Here is a 21,681-nt window from a genome sequence, read left to right on the forward strand (position 1 = left end):
GGAGAACCTATAAATCACCACTTTAGTAAACCAGCATAATCTCTAATTGCCTTTTAAACATTTGTCTTTGTGCCTACAGATATGTGTAGTCCCCACCTTTAATCAAAGTAATTTGTCTTTGCAGCAAATATATCATTACAAAAAACATATACATTCATAATACAGATTTGTGGAAACAAGTCTGAATGAATGTATCAATAAAACAACTCCTAAACTGAAATCTCAGAAGGTAGAAAAGTTGTAATAGCCAGAAATTCAAGAAGTTGTCTTGCAGATTGTAATATCAGCAGCAATACCTATAAAGGCTCAGCAAAATGACTGCCTAAACGTGAGCTGAACCAGAACAAACGATGTGCACAAAGGAAGGCACACAATGCTTCAACTCTGTGCAAAGAGTGACCAAGAAATGCTGACAGCAGGAGAAGTAGACTTCTCCACGGAGGGAAAAAGAAATACAATTAGTTATCCAACACCAAATAGTCTGCCTTGGAAACACACAAGTAACATTATACAAAATTAAGGACTTATACACTTAGAAATATATGTGTATATATGACCATGTAAGTGTGTATATGCACATATGTATATAACAACAATGATAAAAGGGGCCATGAGTTTGAAAAAGAACAATGATAGATAAATCGGAATGTTTGGAAGGGAAATTTTTATAAGGTTAAGGAGAAGATGAAAAATGTATGACATGATAGATGAAACTTTTTCTGTACCCCAATGTGGCTTCAATATTGCAATTCCTCCATGCAACACTTGTATTTCCAAAAAAGAATCATATTCCATGTAAACTTGAGATTATTCCAGCCACTTACAACGTTAGAAGTGGGAATACAATTATTCCGTAGTGAAACATTCTAGCAAACACATAAAAATTAGACATATCATCAATCAAGATTTTTATTCTGTGCATATATATATATATATATATATACTTTTTGATTATTTAACATATTTACATCATTTTCAAACCCCTCATACATTCTACTCCTTGTTACTTTTGTTAATGCTTATGATGAGCTATTTGCCTTTAATTGTAATCCCATGGCAAGGTTTCTGTGTTAGTGTACTGTGGAGCTTCCAAATAAATAGCGGTGATTCAGCATGAACTTTTGTGGACACTTGCGTAACAAAAATGGTGAGGCATCTTTCTACAATGAAGATATATTTAATAAGCTTATTTATTGATTTTATACATTAAAACCTTATATATTTTCTCCTTTCTCAAACAGAAGTATTTCTATTCTAGGTATTGTTCAACAAAAATATATGTGTGAGTATTTTACTTCCTAGAAGTGAAAAAGTTTATCTATCAATCACAATTATAAGAGTATCTTATATAATATATATCAGATTATTATACATATATCATTTGTATGTGCTAAAATTTATATTATAAAACTTTCATAATAAAGGATTGGGTGTTTTTATACATGCATTTGAACATCCTACATTGTTTTACTTGAAACTATTTCACACTTTACCCACAATTTATTTTGTATTCAGGAATTGTCAAGCTTAATACATTTTTGGTATGCATTAAATATAACCAAAGTTAATGGGTGAAGACATGCCCACACTCCAAGCAAAGTGCCCTGGAACCACACAATTGGTAGCCACAGAATATAGTGATACCCATCAGTGTCTGTGAATACACTGGGCAAGTTAATAACATATATATATATAGTTCTGGTACTTTAGAGAATATCGAACTTCTTTTAGAAACTTTGAGAATATTTTCTTATACACAGTGTGCTGAAAGTTACCAATGACAGGACAGTCAAGAACAGAAATTCAATCTTCTATTCTGAGACTCTTGTTTCTTTTTTGGTGTAGCAAAGGTAGAGGATTCTGAAAATGCATGCATATAAAATATGTTACACTCGTTATTAGAAAAGAAGATAAAAGAGGCCAGCAAAAGTCCTCTATCCCATTTTTTTATTCTTATTAGGAAAAAGACATTTATTTAGAAAGATTCTCCAGAATGTTTTGCAGCTAAGCCTGACATATGAACTGTCAATTTTAGGTCAATTTCCAAATGTGTCCTTCTTCATCCTTCTCTTTTATGATTTCAAGAATGGCAGCTAATTTTATATGTTAGCTTGTCTAAGTTAATCAGTGCTATAAAATTCCTCTCCCTCTCTCTCCCTCTCCCCTTCCCTCCATCTCTGTCTGTCTCATTCTATCTCTGTCTCTTTATCTCTGTTTCTCTGTCTCTGTCTCTGTGTGTGTCTGTGTCTGTGTTTATGTCTCTCTGTGTCTGGCTCTCTGTGACTCTCTCTGTCTCTCTCCCTTCCTCCCTCCCCTCTTCACTTCCTCTACGAATGTATGCATACATGTTTATAAGTGTTTGTGTGTGTGTGTGTGTGGTTTTAGTAATAATACTTATACTTACAATACTTGTACTTGTGTGCTCATTAATTAGACACTCATAATAAGCAATGCACAAAATTAATAGCAGGTATCTCTCAGCTGATGATGATCAAAAAATGGAGTACCACCTCATGAATTTAACAGAATACAATTTACCTAGCAAGAAAAAGAAAAGTCCCTGTTGCTTTCATCAATCTGCATGAAGCAAATGCTCATAATTTCAAATGATATAAGTCAAGTGCAGAAAGTAAATCTTTCATAATTTTATTAATATTCAGAATGTAAATGATGCAAAATTCATAAAAGTAGGGAACATAATATCAGTCAACAAGTTCATGTAAAATGAGAGCCCTAGAAAAAAAGAGAGGGATTATTCAATAGATACAAAATCTCAGCAAGATAGCAAGGATACATTCTGCCGCCATCTTGTATATGGATATAGTCAATAAGATTCTACTACATATTTTAAAACAGCAATGAGATATATATTTAAATATCATAACAGATATAAACATTTTAATACAAGATATGCTTAAATATTTTGATAATTAATATATAATACTATATTTATAAGTATATTATATTGTACCCTATACATATTTATAAATATAGAACAAAGTGGCAGTAGAAGGGTAAATTTTCTCTCTTATTAACTTGGAAACAATATTATTCTGCTATAAAATATTACATTATCTGGTTTTTGTGTTGGTTTTTTAAGCTTCATACCAGTAGTGCTCTAAGTTCTCAGCTTTTCTCCCTTGGAAGATAATTAAAACTACACTTCTTCACACTCAAGACTGAATTAAAAGTTTAGTTTTCCAGCATGTAGACATAAGATGGTAGAACTTCTTAGACTCCACTGACCAATTACTGTATCTATCTGTTTGTCTGTGTATCTGTCCATCCGTCTTTCTTCCTGTATATGTATGTATTCATCCATTCTTCTCTCTGCTTTTCCCCACTCTGGATAATCCTGAATGGCAGATGGTAAATTCATATTCAGTGAGTAAAACTTGTAACTAGATATTCCCTGCCCTGTTTTCTCCTTATAATCAGGCAATAATGTTCTGGCTCAGTATGTCCTGATACAAATACTGTTAGAATCCCCCTTATCTTCATCTCTGTCCACCAGGTGATGAAAATCACTCCACTCACTTCTGCTATGTATGAGAATAGTCAGGCTTTCCTCAACTCATTTCTGAATTGACTTTCCTAGTTATCTATTTTTGAAACAAAGTATCTGCCAAAGAACTTCTCTATTCTGTTAATAACAGGAAACAATTTTAACCTGGTTTAATTCTATATATCTTTCTTCAAGTATTCCCCCTTGAACTTATTTTTAGCACTCTCTCATTATTTGATATCCTCTAAATTGTAACTCTGACTATTATCTAGACTACCCACAATGTTTCCTGAAATCAAAGCATATTATTCTATTCTATGAACCTTCTTAAAACTTCATCAGGATGGGATAACTTGCTTCCAAAAATTCCCATAGTGAGATTAACTGCAACTCTTAATGAGCATAAAAATTAATAGCTAGAGTGCTGGTTTGATAGCTCAGCAATTAAAAGCACTGACTACCAGAGATCATGAGTTCAAATCCCAGCAACAACATGGTGGCTCACACCAATCTGTAATGAGAAACAAATAAAAAAATCTATGAGTTGGAGCAAGCAGAAGCGGGAAGGAGCAAAAAAATTAATGGTTAGAAATCTTTCAGGTTCAATTGATTAAAAATATTTTTCTATAATACAATTTTAATAAGCAATGTAAATAAAATGTATAATAACATTTAAGTGATGTGTAGTAAAATAATAAAAAATAGACTATTGAAAATAAAATAAGGTAAAATATTAAGGTAAATTTCCTATACATTACGCACTTGAAAATCTATACAGATCAAAAAATTACAGTGATGAAATCCCTAGTTATATGGTAAACCAGGAACTGAAGATACAAACAACATTGTGAGTTGACACATAGGCTGGAGTCAGAAATTAGACTAATACATGTCCATTTTCTAACTTTTCATTTTGAATCTTCTGATCTTTTTCATGAAGGAAATTTGCCTTACAATTTTTGACAATTCTTACACAAAGTGTTTTTTATGACTCAAATACTAACTTTTTAAATTTTGAGAAAAAATTAAGGTAGCAGTCATCTTTACTATCATGCTCCAATCAAAATGTCGATTTATTCTATTACGTTCTTGTATTATTTCAAAATACTGGAAATATAGTCATAACTGTATAAAACTATACATCATAATGAGTGCTGTGTTACAGTGTCAGAGGCCATGTTTGAATTCTCCATTCATAATCGATTTGTTTTGTTGCATTTAGGATTTTTGTTTTTCAGGATGAAGTCTTTTATTTTGGGGGGAATTTCATGCATGAAGTGCTGGATTTTCATTAGTCCCACTACAATTCTTTCCATATCTCCCTTTTTCCAATTAATGATCTCTTCTTTCTATTAATTCCATCTATTTTTGTTCCTATGTCCTTGTGTTTATGGTTGGTCATTGGATAGCTTCTAATGGATCTCATGTGTGGACAAAACTGATTCTCCCTCAGCAGCCATTCAGCTTAGACAAAAATCATCGACTTGGTGCATCACAAAGATACCTTCGAAAATTAGACTCCCATAAATTGTATGAAATTATTCTGTCTGATGAATTTTCTTTTCTTTCTGTCTTCTGTCAATACATTCATTCTCCAGGTCAAATACTGAATCAATGTTTCCTCTAGAGTGTCTGATGTTGGAAAGATGCTTTTGTCTTAAAAATAGCAATTTGGGAACTTTTAGATATACTATGAGTCTATTTTTCAAAATACATTTATATGCAACCATATATATGTTTATAGCTATTCCTTGATCACCTATTATAAAATTGTCAAGAAAATTACATTTCACTGATGTACCAATTCATATGTATTGTCCTGGCTACAACCAAAAAGATAAGAAGCAACTATGTGCAAAGAGATAGAAAAAATTGACCATTGACACAATGCTGATGGAATTGTAAAGTGGCCCAGCTACCTGTGAGATGATAGTTCTTAGCTAGTGCTTCTAAGTATTACAAGAAAGCTTTGCACATGAAATCTAAGCAATATGGCTGCTTCAACAAACATAAACAATAACAGTTTCAGCTGATGCAATAGTCTCTAAATATCCATGGAGAAAAATGGGGATTTTAAAATTTAAGAACCAACACCTATAAATAGTGGAAGCTAAGTTCTTCAAGTGAGGGGCAAAGTATGCATAGATAAGCAATTGGAAATATAAAATTAGCCTTTCAAAAACAATCTATAGTCAAATAAGAAATTTTAATTTCTCATCTTTACTGGCCAAATGATGACAAACACAATGTCTGTCTTTGAGCCACTGTGTTCAAGGAAATGTGCAAGTGATTACTCAGAAGAAAGTACAAGAAACAACAATCTCTAAGACCAGCCTATAGCAAAAGATGCTGTTTTAAATACTAGTAGACAGAATTCAGGAGGGGGACAATTTGCCCTTTGCTTCTGGAGTTATTACATCAAAACGAACTGGCTTATTCCATGGAGAAAGGATTCTGAATTCAGAGAGGAGGACAGGGAGACAGCAAATCCTTAAGACTTGAATCTGCGGAAGCCACTGACGCTTCCGCCAAGGGCTGTGAACTTCTTCCCATTAAATGTCTTTTTTTTTTTTTTTAATTAGCTCATGACAGTTCGCTGAAGTATATTTTCAAATTAGTGAACCATTTTTTTTTCTCTCTACTTTGTTGGTAAAGTATTTCATAGCCTTTCACCCACATCGATTTTTATTGACCATGCACAAGCGTCGCAGGGAAATGAGTAAAAACCTTAAATGGTAGTCGTTCTGTGAGACAGCCAATCCCCCTTAACCAAGCAGTTCTTTCGTATAGATTAAGTCTATACTACAAAATTAAGTTGACCTCATGTTTGTACTGCAAATTTGCATGCATGCAATTTAATAAAAAACTTCTTAAGTGCACTTTATTATTATAGGCTTTCAGATGAAATCCGAAGAAAGTTAACTACTAATGGAAATAATGTACCAAGAACTGATTTTAAAATTACATCTAAACAAAGTTCTTAAGGAAACATTAAAATAATAATTAGGTTCTTTTACCCAAATAATCTTTTTCTTAATAATTTTAGCTACTAAACATTTAAGTTTTGTTTAGAATGCTTTGTAGAAATTATCATTCAATAAAGTATTTTGGACCTGCTCGTCATTCTTTGCTTCTATTTCTCCATTAAAAATGATAAGTATAGAAAAGTTACATCATGGGCCGGGTGCACAAAAGGGCCCGGCCCTAGGGCCCAGTACATGAACCACCACCCTGCGGTCCCTCACATATTCCACCCCATAGGGCTGCGGGGCCACTGCCCAATATATCCGGGAAAGCAGTTAGCAGGAAGCAGAAAGAGCCTGTCTGGCCAGGAGCCAGGTGCAGTGCTCAGGGCCCATAGTTTGGTTGGGATCTAGCTGCACCAAAGGAAAATACTCTCCCCCAACCCTCCCATGAAGAGATCCCGAGTGTACTACCTGAAGAACCATGAAGTCTGGCTACAGAATGAAACCAACTACTCTCAGGTATTACATGGTTATGCAATACAACAACTTGCCAGTCTCCTAAAGGAGAGAGAATTTCACCTCGGGACCCTTTTAAGTTTGCTTCTCAGTGGTTGAATCATAGGCACCTTGCACCTTGTGTGCAGCACGAAATGCAACGTGCTCTTTGTCTGGACAGGCCAGATCACCAAGATTTCCATTCTGAAAGACCAGAAACCTCGATGTGTGACTCAGCAGGGCAGTGGAATCCATGCAATTGAACTTAATCCTTCTAGAACACTCCTAGCTACTGGAGGAGGCAACCCAAATAGTCTTGGCATCTATTGCCTGCCTATGTTAGATCCTGTGTGTGGGGATTGATGCTGGACACAAGGATTGGATCTTTTCTCTTGCATGGATCAATGATACTATGGCAGTGTCTGGCTCACAAGATGGGACTCTGGGAGATGACAGATGATGTGTTGACCAAAAGTGATGCAAGACATAATGTGTCACCAGTTCCTGTGTATGTTCACATCACTCACTAAGCCTTAAAAGATATCCAAGGAGAATACAGACCTGTACAACTGCACGGTGCTGGCTTTAGCCTTCAACAACAAGAACAAGGAGTTGGGAGCAGTATCACTGGATGGCTACTTTCATCTCTAGAAGGCTGAAAATTCATTGTCTAAGCTCCTTTCCACAAAATTGCCATATTGTCGAGAAAATGTGTGTCTGGTCTATGGTAGTGAATGGTCAGTGTGTGCCATGGCTCTCAAGCCCATGTCTCATTCTTTGATCCATGGCAGCTATCCTACAACATCAGGTCTGCCTGCTCCAGGGAGTGAGACAGTGGGACTCGATCGATCAGTGAGCTTGTATAAATTCATCATCACTGTGAGCACAGGGCAAGACTCCCTGCTTTTCTATGGCATCTGAGCTCAGAGATTTTTGGAAAAGAGGCTCTCAGATTGTTATGGGTCCAAGCCCAGACTCGCAGGGGAGAATCTGAAACTAACTATTGACAAGGGCTGGTTGAATCATGATGATACCTGGAAAAATTACTTTTCAGACATTGATTTTCCCCAATGCTGTTTACAACCCCTGCTACTACTTGTTCAGAACGAAACTCTTTGTGGCAGGGTGACCCCCTCCCTCTGGCCTCATGGAAACTATGCTGAACTGTGGAGTTAATGACAACTAACACTCCAAAATATGCAGATTTACACTAACTACCAAAAGAAAAATAAAAAGGTTAGATAATGAATTTGTTGTGATAAGAACATTTACGAGGAAAAATTGCAAATGATAAAAGTAGAGGAAAATTTTTCTGTATTCACTACCTCTGTAAGTGCAGAGTAGTGGTTTTAGAGGATGGTTTTAATTGAATATTTAATTGTGAATTAAATTATAATAGTTTTATAGAAACATAGGAGCATATTTTTTAAGATTCATGTTACATAGTATAAACAATATGCATATTTTAATGTTTTATCCATCTTTTTTGTTTTAAGAAAAATACATTTACTTCATTGTGAATTGAATTCTGATGGTCCCTTCATAGGTATGTAAAATGTTAACAATTTGATTATGCTTGGGGGTGCCTAGAAAAATCTGAAGGTAACATTTAAAAGAAGATAAGTAGCTTACCAATATTGTAACACATTTCATAGTTGGACTACAAAAATTCCATAGTTATAGTTTGTGCCGTAATGATAGGTCTAGTGTAACTTTTATTTTTAGTATGGCAGCTGTATTGAGGTAAATGCAGTCTTAAAAATATCACCTGTAATCTAATGAACTAGTGCTCATCTTCTGCTCCAGAGTTTGGGAGACAAAGGCAGGTAGATCTCTGTGACTTCAAGGCTAGTTCAACTCTGAGTTTGTCTACACAGGGCTTTCCAGGACAGACAGGGCTGTATAATGGAAAGACGCTATTTCAAATATAAATGAAGAAGAAATAGAGGAAGAGAAAAAAGAAGGTAAAGAGAGGAGATGGAGGGGCAGGAGAAGGAGAAAGAGAAGGAGAAGGAAGCAGGAATGAGGAGGAGAACTATCATTTAGTAAGTACAGCATCTTGCGTGCTAGCATCTTTATGCATAGTATTTTTAAAAGCTTTGCTTAAATAAGCAAATAGGAAGTAACTGACCAAGGTGGAAGATTCTGTTACAAAGAAGTTGGAATAAAAGGGAGATCACTTTCTGGTAAATTTTTCTATTTTTCAAAAAACATGCCAGCTTTTGCCAACAAAATATTTGTATTGTTTTTATCTCAAACTTCACTTTTTTCTGCTGAATTCATAATCAAAAAGCTTTCATCATTTTAAATTTATATAGAATGGAGAGATAGCTGGGGTAAGAGGTTTAAGAGAAAATGGAAGCTTTAGAATGAGCTCTGTATTTTTTATTTTTACAAGTATATATTCCTATGTTTTGGATGGAAATCAACAACAATTCTTCAAGACTTTCAAACCAGCTACAAACAGTTCTCAGACTTAGAGTGTCTTGTTTTGCTTTTAATTTACATTTAGAGTGCATCTTGTTGTAAGTGGGATGTAGAACTCTCACACGAATAGAAGAAATAGCAAACAGTTTATGCCTCTGAAGCTGCTGCATGCCGGTCTTATTTTATGCTTTATACAAGCTGAAGCAAGGAAGTTTAATAAGTATATTCATTTTTGAGTTTGTTTGAAGTAATTGAATTGTGTCTTGAGTTTGAAATCTCTGGATTGTTTATTTAGATTGAAACATTACAGTTAGGATGACTATATAATAAGTTATAGTAATTGCCATTCAGTGGCATTTTTACTCTAGATAAATATTGAATTTGGTCTGTAAGATAAGTGCTGGATCTTTCATGAATGAGATATTAATTAACCACCTGATTGCTAGCACAGAGTGTGATGTTTTTAACCACCTGATTGCTAGCACACAGTGTGATGTTTTTGGTTGTTAGCGAAGGCCTGTGCCAATTACTGTCTGAAAATGAAGGGAATGACAGAAGAACAAATAAGAAGACAATAAAGTACTAATTAATATAATTTATTAACTAATATAAGCAGCAAAATAAAAGTTTAAAAGACATTAGTAAAACAACATAAACCTCGAACTATCAAATATTTTATTATCATTTTCTTAATCTGAATTACTCTTAGTTACTCAAATGCTCCTCATCTTAAGTGTTTTGCCCAGAAACATCATACCTGGGCTCTGAAACTGGCAAAATAATGTATTCTAATGAGTTTCATAGGAGCTTCTCAGGCATCTTTGCCTAAACCAACTAAAAACACCCATAAGTGCAATTAAACATATCCTTCCCCATGTCCCTTCCAGAATACCAAATATATCATTGATGTTAGGATTTTTTTAACCTTTCAAAATCTTGGGGATATGAAATAGAAAATTTTTTCTACATTATTTATGTAGTGCAAAACTCATCCAGGAGAAGCTTCACTCACTTTCGTTTAAAGGATAAAGACAGGTACCACTAGAGATAAAGAGAGATCTGATAAAATAATCAGAATGATATCCGAGGCATAATCAAGAACATACCATAATGTAAACTCAGTGGGGCAAGGACATTTTGTTCTTGATAACAGCTACACCCTTTTGTGCTAAGTGTTTTTTATGACTTTGAATAACTTCAAAATGTTTTCACTGAATATAAGCTAACTTTTGAATGGCAATGCTTACAGAACTCTTAAGTAACAGTATGAATACTAGGATGACCTCCAAATAACACAAAAATTATTTTTTTTCTATTCCATTTACATTGCACATGGATATCCTTTATTTTCTAAAGAAAAGAAAACAAAAAGGGAAAGGAAAGCAAACCTTCTAAATACATGCACTACCTTATAAGTCAAATAATGAAAGGAATACAGGAGTTTCCTTTGGGTCGCTGTATAAGATAATGCAATCAGGATAATGAAGAAGCCTGAAATAACTGAAAAATCAGGGAACACTGTAATAAATTACTCAACACTGAGTGACTTTCACTGAGGAGAAACAAAGAAAAGTACTTCCAATTTGGACTAGTCTCTAACAAAACTTTTGCAAATAAGCAAAATGAAAACAGAAGTTTTTAAATATGAAATATGTCTGGTATTAAATAATGTTGCCTTATTAATGTACAAATATATTCGTTTGTGTTTTCACAAAAAATTGGATATAACAAAAATAAAAGAATACTAAAATGTCTTTAAAACACAATTGGTAACCATGTTATTATATGATAGTAATGCATAATATTTTTTGTAAAAATGTACCTTTATGATTTTTAATAGTGAGTGTATGTGTGTGTATGTGTGTGCGCGCGCGCGCGTTTGTGTGTGTGCAGATGGGTATAGTGTGCACGAGTAATGGAGGAGTCATTGCCTACAGACCTGTGGTTACGTGAAAATGTAAACTGCTGGATTTGGGGCCTGGGAACTATACTCAGGTCCCCTGTAAGTGCAATCCTCATTCCTAAAAACTCAGTCTTCTTATGATTCCCCAAACGTAGTGATTAATACAACAACATTTGCATTTGTTTCCTTGCAAATACTGCTATTAGCTTTCCATAAACCCTTATATTTCTTTCTATATCAATATATTTCTATATTAATTTGTCCATGAATTTAAAGAAAGGACTTCTAAGACACCATTGACTTTGGAGAATTTTCTATGGAAGGAAGAGAAAAAAAAATTCAATAGCAATAAAAGTTAATTTAGGCTGAACCTGAGTGATAACTCTCAATCTAATTCTGTTTTAAAATGAAACAAAACTTATGATTTTTGAATAATTAAATATAATTCCATCTTTTCTTTTACAAATGTAAAACAAATAGCTTTCAAGGCATGAATGTACTTTAGCATCATGATTTGAGTCAAATATTTTAAAACAGATCAAATGTAAGTTTGTTTAGCTGTACATAGTTGTACATAATGCACTGCGGATTACAGGAAGTAGAGTCCTTTAAGATGTCTTAAAGTGTATACCACCTTGACTTTTATACATCTGAGATCCTATGAATTACACCTAAAATTTTTTCTCTCTCCAAAGTATTTGTCATATACCACTTTATGTTACATTTTTCTTTTTTTCCCCACTCTGACCCTAGGCTTTTTGCAGGTTACATTTTCATGTGACCAATGGTTACAACTCAGCCATATAAATGGAAATTGTTCTTTATGAAATTAAAATTATTGAAGTCTGGAGAAATGGATTCATTGTCCTTAGAGCAGTTACTGCTTTATTAGGGACCCAAGTTTAGTTCCATGCAGCCCATGTCAAGTTGGATGACACATACCACCTGTTGGCACAGCCCTACAAGCAATCTATCTCCTGAGGCATTCTAGAATATGCATTTTTCTAATTTACAGTGGCAATGGTGTCCCACAAATCTCCTGAATTAATCCCCTTATCTGAAATGTATCATCACTTAATGTTTTTCTCCAAGCTTTTTCTTCCCCAGTACTTGATATCTTTGACTCTGCTCTCCAGGTTAGCTTTTCCAAATTCTAAATGTGCATCTGTTTCTGTGCCCGAGGAACACCTTCAGCATCACCTAAAGCAACACCTTCAGCATCACCTTCAGCATCACCATGGCTGCAAATAAAGGCAGCCTGAGATACATCATGAAACAGTGTCTCACAAATAAAGACACCCCCTGCAACACATGTGGCACTACTAAATTAACTTAATTTGGCCTCAAAGGGGAAAAAAAAGGAAACCTCTTAACAATGTTAATTATAATTTTAATAAGTAATTCACAACAACTCAGAAGAACAACTGTTTAATGACACTTGACCTTTTTAACTTTCTTTTAGTCAGGACTGAATACAAATGATGAATTGGGTTACTAGTCAGTTAATAAATCTCTTTGTATTATTTTTGAAATATTAAAGAAAACCTTCCTAGTAAAATGTCAAAGAAAGTATATATAAAGAGAAAGAAAATGATTGTTGAAAGAAAGAAATGTTTCAATAGAAGTATTTAAAGACAACCAACTAAAACGTTTGTCCAAGGATAATAAAGAAATCTCTTCATTTTTATGGTAGTTATATTAATATTTAGCCCACATTGATAAGGTTAAAAATATTAATTTTATCTTAAATACAGTACATTTCAGTGTGTCATGAAATACTGTCTATTTTTTTGCATGTAGAATTCCTTAGTGTATTGGAGCAATTTAATTGTATTAAAAGTTGCAGGTAGCATTGCAATACAAGTTGATATAACAGCTAAGTGCTTTAAATACTCTCAAGGACTAAAACCAATTTTTCAAATGTAGTTTTAGCATGATGATTTATAAAACAGCAAGAGATATTAACCCCCACATTAAATTAATATATCATGAAATATGGAATTACTAATATAGCTCAACTTAAGCATCTGTGGTTCACAGAAATTATGTGGAAGTATTTATTGCGGATCTTTCCCCTTTCCAACTTCCCTAACCACCTTTGATGAATGAGGCTGCCATATCTTTGTCTTGACATAAGGAATAGAGTCTGTGCCAATACACATGTCTCTAGGTTTAAAAGTTAAATTATGTTCATTTTAATGACAATGTCTAATATATAAATATTCTAAAAGTTCTGACTGGTGGAGATTTAGTGTGCAATTTCATATCTTGTGGAAAGGTGGCTTTAAATTTTAAATGTAATTATTTATTATTTCTTTTATCTTTGGAATTATAATACAACTGTTTCATTTCTCCCTTTCTTATGCTCTTTCCAAGCCCTTCCATATATCCAGCCTTGGTCTCTTTCAAATTCATGGCAGCTTTATTTACTAATTGTTGTTATATGCATGTATGTGTATAAATATACATTCAGAAATACATAAACATAGAACCTGCTCAGTCTGTATAATGCTACTTAGATGTTTGCTTTGGTGGCTGATTATAAGATTTTGGATAATCAATTGTACTGGACCTTGGGAATGACTCTTTCTTCCACTCGCATTCCTTTGTTGCCTAGAGTCCTTTGTGTAGGGTTGAGGCCTCCTAGGATTTCTCCTGTGAACTTTAGCATCTCTATTGTTCTCTTCCTTATGTAGTTCATATGTATCTCTGTGTTCAAAATTTAACATTTGTGCATTTTTATGAAAATGTCTAGTATGTAAATATTCTTAAAGTCCCTAACAGTGGAAATTTAGTGTCCAATTTCACATAGCATGGAAAGGTGGCTTTAAATGTGAAGTGTTATTATTTATTATTTATTATTTATTATTTTATCTTGCCAGCAGTAAGATCTCATGAATGTAGCTTCTGACATAGTCAGAGACATGACCTCAGAGTAAACTCCCTAATCCTCTGTCTCTTGTATCTTTCTACCCCATCTTCTACAATGTTCCTTGAGTTTGAAGTATGCGAACTATTTACTCTTCCTTGAGTAATAATCATTATGTTGTTAATGTGGTGCTAATATAATTGACTCCTGCATTCAATTGAACTGTTTATCCCATGTCAGACTGCCAAGTAACAGCTACGTTTATATTGTTATGCTATGTGTTAATGCTAACATATTTGGAACTAAGTGAGGGAAATTCATGACTCAGGAAAAAGTAAATTGAATTACATTTTATGGTGAAAAATCAAGATATTTGGTCATCTGGATATACAACAACATTACTTGGCTTCTTGGGAATACATCTGAGTGAGATAATCTGTTCCCAATCACAGAAACTATGATAGACATGTATAAAAAATAAGGCACCTTTATTTCTAACAATGACAAGAACCTGTATACTCTGTGTGGTCAGTCTTTTAACAACTGCCCCTCCTAGTGATATGCTAAACACACGTGCACACCTCTCATTCTGTATACTAGATATTTTAGCAGAAATTGACATGGAACAAAACTGCTAATATAGGACAATAAGAGAAAGTAATAAAATTGGCCATATTTTACTGCTGAGAAGAGGTTGACTAGGCTGTACTTGACTTATTTGTTTTGATTTCAATCTCATTTTAGTACTCTTTAACTTAATATTAAAACCATTTATGTTCTTCTCATCTTTTCTAACTGTGAAGCTTCTTCAGGGCCAATTTAATTATTTTCATTTATTTTCCTATATTAGAAATTGAGTCCCATATCCATTTCTGCAAAAATATCTAGTATATAAAATGAGATGTATGTTTGTGTGTGTGTGTTTTTGTTGGTGTTACTAAATAGGGATGCCAAATAACAGATCAGTTAGAATTGTAGATCATTAGTTTTATCGTTATAAATTAAAATGATTCTCTACATAAACATCATAAATAAAAAATCAAAATTAGAGGGGGAAATTTTCACTTGCAAATTACTAATATCCAAAACTTATTTAAATTATCTGTAATTATTTACAGTTTCATTATACTTTCATACCATGTTTAATTTTATTTTAAAGTCATAATAGATACAGTCAGTAGCTCAACTTGAGAATGTACATTTTTACTATTGTGGGCCTGTATGTTTTATGGTCTTCTTTGAAAAAGTATATAATAATTATGTAAAATAATAGATTTGAGCAAGACATTTTCCTACAAATCTACAATGGAATTCTAATGTATTCAATCCTACTGCTCCTATCTGAGTTATACTGATTTACTCTTCTTATTTTTTCCAACTATTCTTCATGCTACATGTTTTCTATTTTAATTAACTTCATAGGGTTTTTCACAAGAACATGGGTTAAGAGTTGTTTACAGAAACTGGGCACCTTATCAAATTCTATAACACTTAAGAAATTTCCCACCTTTCTCCTTTCTAACATTCAAATGTAAAAACCGCCAACCATTAATGTAAATCATGAGAAGTACAGGACTTCATGATACCTGCCCCCTTCCATGGAGGGTATTAGAATGCTCAATCCTGTACCAATTTTGTACAGGTAATTGTATCTGCTATGAGTCCATAGGGAAGAGAGTACGGTGACAGGGTTAGTAGATGAGGGAATAGTGTATAGAATCCAAACTTCTCCGATGACTTGGATATTTTTATTCTAAGACCAAATTGTAAGGGCCAGTGTTTATACCTAATTTCCCCACACATGGATCCCAAGCCAATATTCAACAGCTTGACTTTCATGGGAGAAATATATCAAAATATACTTTGCATCAATTTCTCTAGTTTTCAAAGTTAAAGGAATTTAATGTTTGACATTTTTTCCCCTATTATGCTTTTCCTTTAAATGAAGATTTTGTTCTAAACCCATTGAAATCCAAGCTTAGACATAAAACTTTTCCTATTATTTCATATCTTTCTTCAGCTCAGGGGAAGTCCCCAAGTCCTGACATTACTACTGATGTTATGGTGTGCTTACAAACAGGGACCTATCATGACTGCCCTCTGAAATGCCCAACAAGCAGCTTAAAGAGTCAGATGCAAATATTTGCACCCAATCAATGGACAGATGCTGATGCCTCCTGTAGTTGAACTAGGGAAAAGCTGGAAGAAGCTGAGGAGGACTACCCTATAGGAAGACCAGCAGTCTCAACTAATCTGGAACCCTGGGGTCTCTCAGATACTGAGCCACCAACCGGGAAGCATACAGCACCTGATATGAGGTCCCCAACACATATACAGCAGAGGACTGCCAGGTCTGGACTCAGAGGAGGTGCATCTGACCCATGAAGTCCAGACAGTGGGGAGGTCTAGTGAGGGTTAGCATCCTCTTGGAGACTGGGAGGAGGAGGTGTGGGATGTGGAGCAGTTAGAGGGTGGACCAAGAGTGGGATAAAGTCTGGAGTATAAAAAAAAAGATTAAATAATAAGTTAAAAGTAAAATTCTTGACACAATTTTTTTCGTGTGTATTTGATGAAATCATGTGTTTACTATTCTTTTAAATATTTGCTTACTAATATTTCCATAATTTTACAGAGTTAATACCAGATAATGTTTCAATATCAATTATAGAGACTTACTTCCTCTTACTGCTTTCTACAAATGTACTGAAATATCATGTCTCTTCTGCTTCTTGTAGGCATTCGTAGCTAGTTTAAAGGGAATCCTTGATATAAATAGCATTTATACTTCATACATTTATACTGATACCCTCGTCTTATTTTCTGATTTTTCTTCCATGAATTAGTTCTGTTATTTCTGCTTTTCCATCTCCTGTGGCAATCATATCCATCATAAGAATTAATCCAGTGGTCTGTGTATGGTTTTCTGTTTTCCTTATATGACATATACATATAAAACCAATATTTTTATATTTGGATTGGCCAGCTTATTTGGTAATAATTGATTCCAACTGTAATCTCATCATACAGATGCCAACAATTGAATTTTAATGAGGTTTTCCAGGGAATAAGCAGGAAGAGATTATTACTTCTGAGGTTACTGCTTCATAATTCACCAAACTATCAAAATCAAAGATAAAAAGACCTTTATAGATCACCTGATGATAAGGTGTATTTGAGCAATTTTAAACAGCTTTCTTCTTTCTAAATATATCACTCATCCTCCTGACACCTTAACATTTTTCCAGCTGTCAAGTCTCTTATATTAGTATCCTTATTTTACAAAGCACCATGTGATAAAATAAATGCATATTTATGTTTATTGCTCTTGTTTTCATCCAAATAAATTAGCTTTCATTTAGCATTTTCTACCTATCCTTAATATGCCTGCTGTGTGACTGTGGCTATTGTACATGAGACCGCAGAGATAACAGACTTTGTTTATGTAATTCACAAAACCCCTGACTAATTATTTGGCAATCAGCATTATACAATAGATAAGTAAGTTATTAATGCTTCCTTGATGATAATTATGGTGACAAAGCAATTACCTGAAGAGTTTGCTACCATGCAGAGTATATTTACTAATTAGAATGAGACCTATGCATGTGTGTGTGTGGTCTGTCAGAGAAGAGCAGAGTGCATGCATACCAGATACCAGGCAACAACTCTCTACAGCATAAAAGGTGAAGCTAAACAAATAATTAAAGCTCTTCTTTAGAAACATTGTATTTGGAAACACTGTATTTGAAAATACTGTATTTGGAAAAAAGTGTATTAATAGTCCCTGAAAAATATTTCTATGCATTCTGAATATATCCTACATCATATGTGTGTGTGTGTCTAAGTAATCCTAAAACATTACCAATACAAGTTTATATGTTATATGTTTATATATTATATCTATATCTATCTATCTATCTATTTATACTTACACTGGAAGTAACAAAAAATCAATATCTTCAATATGTATAAATGTAAACTGAAATAAAATTATTTCATTTTTTGGAAAATATCCTAGGTGAATACTTTTTTGTAATTTGTTAAATGCATCTAAGACAGATTTCATCATGTATGCATATTTAAGACCCTAAAAATCAGTTGATCATTTTTTGAATGAGCCTATCACTCTGTCTAATATCTATAGATATGTCAGTCTTATTGACCATCCCCCAAACCATAGAATCTAAGGAGAGAAGTGCAGATGTGAATGGAAGATGCTAGTATATCAGAAACTAAAATTTCAGTTTGCTGCTAAGAAAAAAGAAACACATTTTAACCAAACTCACCAAGGGCAGAACATACAGGCCATGCTTCTAAAAGCCTGCTCATTTCAGTTAAAGGGTATGTCATAAGTGCACTTTTTTGTTTGGTACATTTTGAAAATTCTTATGCTGAATAGAATTTTTCTCTGCCATGGAAAGCAGCTTCCAAATACACATTCTTGGTATATTCTTAATGGTACTGCACATTAGCGAGAGTTCTCTGCTGAAACTCGGGGGAAGTTTGATTTATATTGAATCCTACTCTCTAGCAAATAGGGCAGAGCCATTTCATACTTACAAATGGACCAGTGCTCAATAAATAGCATGTTAGGGAAATATGTGTACAAAGACATTGATTTTTAGACCTTTTATCCCTTGGTGTCCTTTGTTGTTGTGGTTGTTGTTGTTATTGTTGTTGCTGTCTGTTTGTTTGCTTGTAATTTGGTGTTTCTATTTTCACAGCATGAGGTCATACAGATATTTACTACCTATTTTTCTGCATAAGGTTTTCTGAAAGTTAATTACAAACTATTCATCAAGTCCAATATAAAAGTCTATGTTAAACCAACTGTCATGCCTCTGCCATGAACTAGCTAATAGCTAAGACAGTTTGCAATGTAAATGTAGGGGCTTTTATGCCTTCTCTTGTTCCTAAATATTAACAAGAACGTTATATTAATTAATAAGCTTCAGGTTCTATAGCTGAGCATATAATCAGCTATTCTAACCCAATTCTGCTAGTCTAGCCTACTTGCCATTCATGTGGAACTTTACCTGCCATCTTGGTCTTGCCCTGGCCTCCTCCTTCATTCTTATCTTGATGGTGACTTCCTTGGTTTCACCTAAGACCGGTTTCCTTTCTCTGTGCAGAGAATACTACCTTTTCCTCTCCTCTTCAGCTGTTCAGCTCTTTATTGACCAAACATAAGGTGGTACAGAACAACATTTTACAAAACACTGAGTTAGGAGATGCTTCATAATAGTGACAACACCAAACTTTGAACTGCAACCATATCTCTGAGTACAGAAATCAACATTCAAATGCACAGTGCACAAAAACATCTCACAAGATTTCAATAACTAAGAGAAGTTAAAGGAACACCTGATGTAGGTATTTCAGGTAGACATTTAACAAGGTCTTATCCACTATTTTTCTGTTAAAATTTGGCTATATATAATCCTGTTGTGCTATCTCTTTATCTATTATAAAAAAGTACCTATACAAATATCATCTTTCATAGGTTTTTATACATTGTTCACTTACATACATATAAGATATGAAGATATTGTTGTATAACATTTTAATGGTCAAAACATAATCATGGAAGTGTCAAGATGGCATTGCTGCCAATTCTTATAACTTGAATTTGGTCACTAGTAACCACATACTGGAAAGAAAGCTCTTACATCTATAGGTGCACATATAATATAAATAAATATAACCAAAATAATATATACTTGAAATTTATGATACTATAAGCTATCATAAATAGTAATTTGTGTTTATTAGCCATATGTTCTGACTTCAGAACTCAATCTTTTTTAGGATTTGCTTCCTTGGGCAACAAGGCTTCTTCAGTAACAAGGATCTAATGCACAGGGGAAAAGGTTTGATTTACAGAAAGATGGTTTATTTTAAAAGATCTTACTATCTCTTAGAGCAAACAAGCACATTGAGAACAAGGTAAGAAATGTGGTAAGATCTTAAAACTTAACACTGATCCAATGTTTTACAAAGGCAGAATGAAAACAGCACCATATGAAAGATGAAGTAAGGACAGCATAAATTGTGGTGCTGGAGTCAAAAGGAGACAGCCACTGAACAAAGCATTGACAAAACATGGGGTCTGGTGCTCTTATCTCTGATGTTGTCTTTGCCATTTATAAGTAATATCTCCTTAACCTGGTAAGCCAATGACCTAGACTGCTTTCATAATTACAAAAATAGATACAACCTAACAGCACATCACCTTTAGCATTCATATTTTAAATTACCATTCTATCAAAACTAGAAGTTAAGATGATAATTTCTTTGAAGAATATCCAAATAACTTCTAATCTTAACATCACCCACAATCACCAAAGGATTTGTTCAGTTAATGTTTTCCAGAATAATGATTGGAAATTTACCTTTAGCTTAAAAAGTAACAAAATTATTCTCATCTTGAGTTCTTTCATCTAACACCACCTCCATTCAAATGTAGTACACCATTTGTAATAGACTTTTTGATCAATCTGAAATCATTTCTTCCGATATTTCCACTGATTACAAAGTAGCACGGATGCATGGATTGTTTAATCTAGAGATCAAGAAAAATTTCTGTGAATATGGATTTTTATTTTTGTTTGAAGATACAATGAAACATCACCTTTAACTAATTTTAAATCTGTAAATGTACCCAAGAAAATTACAGTAACCGTTCAACAATAGACTACAGTACTGATGCATAGACTCTACCACCAATTACTCTTACAGAAATAGCTTACAATTTTTCTGAGAATAGAACCCAGGACAGTTTGCTTATGAAACGGAGTTTTGAGTGAGTATCAGAAGCATGTGGGTTTTTTTTGTTTTTGTTTTTGTTTTTTTGGTTTTTTTGGGTTTTTTTTTTGTGTTTTTTTTTTTTTTTTTTATAAATTCCAGCAATGATCCACAGCCATCACCACAACTCGCATCTTTGTTTCCTCAGTCATTTCATTGTAAATGAGAGGTGTGGATAATAAATGAAAATAAAATTCAATTCACCAGGAATAATGTGTATTCAGTATTACAGATGAGTCATTCAACAAACCTGTCATGTACCAAATGACTGACAAATTCTTTAATGATACTAAGTTCTGCCCTCTGTTATCTACCCCTAGACCTCTAAAGAAAAACGTATCTATGTGGAGGTACTCAAAAACATGAGTCAGATTGATTTAAAATTTTATATACAATTTTGTTTTAGGTAATTTAATAATATAAGCATAATGAAGCAGTTTTTCAACATACTTACTTGTCAGAAAAAAAAATGACTCTATGAGAGAAAAATAAGCAGAGCCTGGATTGTCTAGTATTTATTTGGCTATCAGCTCCTTATATTTAGAGAGTGTTCCCATTATACTGTTTCCCAAATAAGTGGAATTCAGACACATGATCCTGAGAAAGAAGGATTCTATCATGTATATTTTAAATCAAAGTCTGTCCAGTAGTTTCATCAAAGTTACTGGGGTGCACATAATATGAAACAACACATTAAGACCCATGTGTTTAA

At 33.7% G+C, this 21,681-nt stretch overlaps 1 pseudogene; it reads left to right on the forward strand.

Moving 5' to 3' along the window:
* Positions 1 to 6,199: 6,199 nt before the first annotated feature.
* Positions 6,200 to 8,142, forward strand: LOC110294852 (DDB1- and CUL4-associated factor 12 pseudogene; annotated as a pseudogene).
* Positions 8,143 to 21,681: the final 13,539 nt, after the last annotated feature.

The sequence above is a fragment of the Mus caroli genome, unplaced genomic scaffold (assembly GCF_978045245.1).
Source record: "Mus caroli unplaced genomic scaffold, Mus_caroli_1 scaffold_4, whole genome shotgun sequence".
Lineage (NCBI taxonomy): Eukaryota > Metazoa > Chordata > Mammalia > Rodentia > Muridae > Mus > Mus caroli.